Below are 7,554 nucleotides of genomic sequence, written 5' to 3' on the forward strand. Positions count from 1 at the left end.
CTGATATTAATTGAAAAATATAGTATTATTTAGATTATTTTTAATATGGTATGTAATCATTTATCCTTTTTCTTTTAAATGATGTACATCTTTATATGTAAAATGTGGTCTCTCTCTTTCTCTCTTTCTCCCTCTGTTTTTGTAGACAACATATATTTGGGTCTTAAATATTTGATCTAATCTGACAATCCCTAACTTTTAATCAGAGTGGTTAGACACTTTAAAATTACTATGATGATTGATATAATTAGCTTTAAATCTTGCTATTTTTTCTGTTTTTCTCTTCTGTACTTTGTTCCTCTTTTTTCTATTTCTTCTGTTGTAATTAAAATGAGCGTGATTTATGATACACTTTAACACCCATTGGATTATCAGTTATAGGTCTTTATTATTCAGTGGTTGCTTTAGGATTTATAGAATACCTCTTTAATCTATCATAGAATATCTTCAAGTGATATTATACACTTCAAATATAACATAAGAACCATACAGCCATATATTTTTTAGTTATCCTGGCCTTTATGCTATTACTGTCATCCATATGATTTTATATTTTTTATAAACTCTACAGTACATTACTATTATTTAAACAATTTTCTTTTAAGAGAATTAAATAATAAATAATCTTGCATGTGTACCCAATGTAGTTACCATTTCTGGTCCATTTATTACTTGTGCAGATCTATATTTCTATATTTCTTCTGCCTATTAGACTTCTTGTTATATGATAATGAATTATTTTGACTTTATATGTCAGAAAATGTTTTTATTTTATCTTCACTTAAAAAAGCATTTTCTCTGGATATAGGAATCTAGGTTGACAGCTTTTATTTCTTTCAGTGCTTTGAAGATTTCCCCTATCTTATTGCTTGCCTTGGTGTTTGTGTGTGTCTGTGTGTGTGTGTTTTGTTGTTTTGTTTTTTAATGAGAAATTTACTGTCATCCTGCTTTTGGTTCCCATTATATGACAAGTCTTTTTTTCATGGCTATTTTTAAGATTTTTTCAGGGGTTTGGAGTAATTTGATTATGATGGGCCTTGGTGTAATTTTTTTTTTTTGTTTTCTTTGTTTTTTCATGTGGCCTGTGCTTAGAATTTGTTAAATATCTTTTACCTTTGGGTTTATGATTTTATCATATTTGTAATGTTTTTGGCTATTATTTCTTCAGATACCTCCCCCCTCTATGAATACCAGTCACACACATCTTAGACCACTTAAAATTTTGTTCTACAGCTCACTGGTACTCTTTTCATGCATTAAGGTTGTTTTTTCTCTATGTGTTTGTTCTTGGATGGTTTATTTTGTCTTCAAATTTATAAATCTGTTTATCCCCAATGTCTAACATGCCATTAATTTATGTAGTATATTGAATTTTTCATTTCAAACTTGTCATTTACAGTTTTAGAAATTTTATTTGGGTTATGTCTCTAAATTTTTGAACATCTGGAATAGAGTTGTAATAACAATTGTAATGTTCTTTTCTGCTAACTCTAATGTATCTGTTAAGATCATTTTACTGCTTTTTTGCATGTCTGTTTTTAATTGTTATCAGACATTGTGAATTTTATCTTGTTATGTGATTGACTTTTTTGTATTCCTACAAATATTCTTTTTTTTTTTTCTAAGTAGGCTCCATGTCCAAAGTGGGGCTTGAACTCATAACTCCAAGATCAAGAGTCACATGCTCTACAGACTGAGCCAGCCAGGCACCCCTACAAATATTATTGAGTTCAGTTTGCCATTAGGTTACATGGAAACAGTTTGATCCTTTAGGGCCCTACTTTTAAGATTTGCTAGACAGGACCTAGTGTTTAATATGGGGCTAATTATCACCTATAAGTGAGGCAGTCTGTTCTTAGGATTCTACCTAATACCCTATAAATTATCCATCAGTCTGGTGGGAGGAACAGATATGATTTTTGGCCCATGTGAATGCACGCACTGTTCCCTTTGATCATTTTAGGAGGCTCTTTCTACAGCCTCTGGTATTTTCTTCATATGCCTGCCTTGATCATATTGCACTGACCGCTCAAGAAGGACTTTTTGCAGCTCCCTCTTCTCTGGTACTCTGTGGTGTGTACTCTATGTGCCTTGTTCTCCTGAAACATCAGTTCTGTCTCCTCCATTCAAACAATCTTCTGGGCTCTGCCTTAGTTGCACCTCTCTGTGTTGTAGACTGGAAACACAAGGCAATTGTATGGACTGCTCCTTTCGTTTCCCATCTCTCAGGGGTCACTATCCTTTGCTGTCTCATGTCTAGTGACATAAAACCATTGTTTCATTTTTTTGTCTATTTAAAAAAATTCAGTTGTCTCAAGCATGAGAGTGAATGTATAGACTTTTGTTCTATTTTGTCTGGAAGCTTAGGTTCACTGATTTTATTTCCAGAGATAGTTCTTCCTTCCCCATTGTGTAGCTTCCTTTGTCATTGTTACCAGTCACCCCAGCTTCCTCCTTTCTGCTTGGCCTCCTTCACCCTGTCATCCTGGTATAACATTCCCCCAGTGATAGGAATTTCAATGTAGTACCATAAAAATCCATGTTCTAGTTTACAGTCTTGAGCAAGTCCCTTATATAGCCCTTTCCATCGTTATGGAAGGTATCTATTATCTATCTATCTATCTATCTATCTATCATCTATTTATTTTTAAATGATTTTTTTCCAGACTGTAAGGTACAGAAAGAGTTTGTTCAGGAGATCACATGTGAAGAAGTTTGTGTTAGGATATTGGCAGATGTGGTGAAGCATGGAGTACATGCTCAGCAGCAGATCCAGTCCTCGTGGGAAGTCAGATGTTCATTTAGGATCCATAGAAAGTTTCCATAATGTTCTCACAGGAGAAGTAGTGTGTGTCAGGCCCTTGAATGTGTCTGGCCTTTGGTTCAGGTGTCAAGTCTGATGTATTCAGGGTTACACAGTCTAATAGCATGATATGCAGGAACTCTTCAGATAAATGCTTCTCACAGGGAGGCCGAGAGCTTACCTGCACCTTGGGATCCTATGGAGTGTTCAAAATGATGCCAATGGTTCACAATAATGGCCACCCTTCTGTGAGTACTCATGTTGCAAACATGATTTCTAAAACTCCCTCCTTGCAGGATATATATCATTTCTCCTATTTTCCAAATAAAGGAATAGACACTCAGGGAGGCGAAGTGACTTGCTTTGTCTCAGCCAGTGGGTTACAGAGGCCTGCTTCAACCCGGATGTGTCTGGTTTCATTCCTGAATATTTTCACTATACTCTCTAGCCCATTATATTCATACCCTTGATTATGTTAGAGCCAGAAGATAATGTAATGCTTTCTTATTTTAAGTCTTGCACTAACAGAATGGGTCATTGTTATGAAATGCACTGTGCCCCCTTGCCCCACCAAATTCCTGTGTTGAAGCCCTAACCTCAATATGGTTATATTAGGATGTAGTGCCTTTAGAGAGGTAATTAAAGTTAAATGAGGTCATAGGGTATGGCCCCAATCCAATGTGACTAGTATCCTTATAAGAAGAGAGAGAAATACCAGTTATGGACACACGAGGAAAAGGCCACATTAGGACACAATGGGAAAGTGACCAAGGAGAAACAAGCCAGAGAGGCCTCAGGAGAAACAACCGTGCAGACATCTCAATCCTGTACTCCCAGCCTCTAGAACTGTGAAAAAAATAGATGTTTGTTGTTTAAGGCACTCAGTCTACAGTACTTCGTTATGGCAACCCAAGCAGACTTATACAGTTCTCAACACCAAAAAAGAGTCAGAATAAATGATTTCTGCAGTCCTTTCCAAAATCTAACATTTTGTAGATTGGAGATGTTTGGCTCTGTCATCAGTTCAGATCACTTGACTACACAGAACTAATGTCAACATCTTGTTGAAAATCTGGCAGTTCAATCATCCCTCCAAACTCCAGAAAAAAATATTCATCACACCTTTGGGAAACTGTGTTTGGAAACGATTTTTCTCACTTTGCCGAGTGTCCTATCTGAACAGTGATGGCCCAGGGTTCTCTGGAACAGGTGAGTACAGAGTAGGATATCTGAAAGTGACAGTTTCCGCCACAGGAACCAGCATGGACACTGTCTTTAAGAGAATTCTTGAGTCCAAGTCAAAAGCCCCAGATCCAAGCAGCTAGAGGAAACACAGCAGAACTGATATGTTGTGGTGGTGCTTTGTAACAACAGATTAATGTGTGAGGTACAGATGGTCACACATAATGCCCCAGAGACATGGGGATGCTCTGCCTCTGAAAACTCACATTACAGACCCAGGTTTTTGTTTGTTTGTTTTTAATATTCTAAGTACTTTTGATATATACCAAATTCCGTAACTTCGTCCACACTTTTCTTGCTCCTATACATTCCTTCCAAATATTAGACTTTGTTAGCCCAGAAACCATCAAGCCTGGCTCATTAGCACCCACCTTCTCTATTTCCCTTTTCCTTTTGTATGGAGAAGCATGGTGATTTTAACCATTCACTGCCATCCTGAAAAAGCACAGAGGAGGTGGTATGTGACTTGAGGGCAGAGCCCAGAATACCCCCTATGACTGCAGTAGAAATTCCTTAGGTGTGGTGAGGAAACTCCAACATACCAAGATGAAGATTCAATCCCAACCTGGAGCAGTTGTAGTTAAACTGGAAACAATCCAGCTTAAGTTCTTGTATCAGTTTAGCTCTGAAGGAATAAAAAGACAGATCAATATTCATATCTTTATTTGAAGGGAGTGGAGGGCTGAGGGCTGCATATACGTGGGCAGAGTCAGGAGGTTAAGAAGACTTGTATCCAGATAAATCAGCCATTGTCCCTAGCACTGTCTGCACCAGTTTCTGGAAGCCCTGTATGGAGAGTGTCCAGAGAAAGGAGGCTCCTAGAATGCCCTTTGACCTCCACACTGCTTATTTTCTCCTTTGTGTTATGGCAGGATAAGGAGGGAGACAAATGACAAATGTACTCATGCTGTGTGATTAAATCCCCAAGCCAAGTTTTTCCAAGTCTCCCATTCTCTTCCAAGTAGATTTCCTCCACCATGGTGCTGGAGGAGTCCTCAGAGAAGCCACCACAGCACTGAGCACTCCAGAGACCACATCACAGTGTTCTCCAACAGCTCCTGGTGAATCATGTCTCCTAAGGTACCCCAGCCTGTGGTCTTCAACAATTCACAATTCAGCCATCATTAGCACCTCCAATGAATCTGTTAGATGCAAAAAGCTCTTTCCAGATGGCATTCAAATATTTACATGTGCAGTAGGGTGATATTTTGATAGAGAAACAACAAATTCTTTTCTCATGGTACTTCCAGATATCCTTTAGCTTTACCCCCATTGAGGCATCAGCCAGGGTAGCATTGTGTGTACCATGCACAGCAGAGTGAGGAGAGAGGGGGGAGGGAGGGAAGGAGGGAGGGAGACAGTTTACATTACACAATCTACTTTTTGGGCACCTGGCTGGCTCATTCAGTAGAGCATGTGACTCTTGGTCTCGGGGTTGTAAGTCAAGCCCCACATTAGGTGTAGAGATTTATTTTTAAAAAATCTTAAAACAATCTAAAAGTAGACTTCTCTCTCTCTCTCTCTCTCTCTCCCTCTCTCTCTCTCTCTCTCTCTCTCTCCCCCTCTCAAAAATAAATAAACATTAAAAAAATTTTAAAGTAGACTTTTAAAATTCACGTCTAAAACTATAGTATGAGATGAAAGCATTTTGAATTTCAAAATTCGGGCCCTGACAAAACAATATGTGCCCATTTTGATTCAGTTTTTCTCATCCTGAAGAGTAAGTCAAGTTTTCATGGGCTAGAGAGGAATGGAGGAAGTCAGAGAAGAAAGGGGAAATGTGGAGTCATGATACTCTAAGCAAGATCCCAGAGCACTCCTCCAGAAGTCAGAGCCCTGGCAAAGAGAACAGGTGGAGATGGCCAGAGGGTAGGATAGAATCCAGATGACTCAGGGAGTCTAGGAGTGTAGAAGACCCTGCTTGTTTGGGAGATCTCTGAGTGTGTTACCCCCACTCCAGCATATACATGGCCCTGGCTATATGGTCACATAGGCTAATGGACACATATAGCATTACAGAGCTCCCTTTTACTCCATAGTTGCCTGAGGGGTTGTCAGGAGTAGCACAGAAAGGGCACCTCACTCCCACCCAGTTCCTGAGGCTCTGGAATGACATAGGCTTCAGGGGGCTACTTCTAGGTCCTTAATAATAGCCTAAAATAGCTGGAAGAAAGTTGGATTGAAGGGTCCCTGCATTCAGGAATGAGAGGTGACAAGCAGCCTGCACACCCCAGAGACTATCTATGAAGATGCACCTCTCCGGGGATGGCAGACAGAAGATGACATTACAGAGGACAGACAACCATCCCTGCCCACCTCTGAGGCCATGACACTAAGGAACCATCCAAAACACAGCCACAACCTGGAGGAAGATGGGAAGAAATGCATGTGAATGCCTGTGTGTGTGTGCGTGTGTGGCCTGAATTGTCTAAAATTTCGTTTCTGCCACCAGTGGAATGGAGCTTCAAAATAAATTATGTCACATAAACATAAATCAACATTTCTCAAAAACTTACAGATTCATATCCTGCTACTACATTCTCTTTATCCTTTAGAGAAAATTTTAAGCACATAATAAAACAGAGATATAGGTGGGAGAAAGCTTTATTGCCAAGGATTTAAAGTGCAAATAGATATAATCCTACCTGTAGTTGAAAAGTTGTAGATGTCATTATTGAGGGATTTTTTACTGCTATGGAAACTGCCAGAAAACAAAGACACATAAAATTGCCATGGTTTTTTATTCCTATGACAAAAACATACACAAAAATAATAAATCCATTAGACTTTCAAATCACAATAATAATGTTGAGCACAATTTTCTTTTTTCGTAACTATAAAACTCCAGATAAGAAATGATCTCATGTAAAGGAATAGGAGATAGCAATTCACCTCCTTTGGTGTGCAGGTTGGCATGAGTGTGGCAGCTCAGAAAGAACTATCTATGAAAGTAAAGCTTTAGTTAAGAAGAACAGGGTTAGATCAAAACCACCCATCCTATGTGAGGAGGATCCCTATTGAGAAGCCCACAAATCACCAGCAAAAAAATGAAAAAGCAATAATAGACATGAATAGAATGATGACTGTGTACCATGAATACTTTACATGTCTTAGTCACACAATTCCAACAATTATGGCCTCTTGTGAAAGGCCTGAACCAGGCCTCCATTTATTATTTAATGATCCTCAGGTGTCCCCACTCTAGCAAAGGACCATGATGATATTTCAGGTCCCTACATGTCACTGTCACCTCAAATCTGTCCATGAACCTTTATGTTCTCTGTAGACTTGCTTGCCATGGGTCTGGCCCAGGTCACAGCATGTGCTCCAGCTTCTGGGGTTAGATAACAGGAATAGCTGAACCCTTCTGGCTTCTGCTTTTGAAAACAAGTTCTTGCCTCTCCAAGACTAATATTCCATCCAGTACAGTCTCTGACTTAGCTTAGGCTGCCATAACAAAATATTATACACTGGGTAGCTTAAAGAATACATATTTATTTCTCACAGTT

Source organism: Acinonyx jubatus, chromosome B3 (assembly GCF_027475565.1).
Source record: "Acinonyx jubatus isolate Ajub_Pintada_27869175 chromosome B3, VMU_Ajub_asm_v1.0, whole genome shotgun sequence".
Taxonomy (NCBI): Eukaryota; Metazoa; Chordata; class Mammalia; order Carnivora; family Felidae; genus Acinonyx; species Acinonyx jubatus.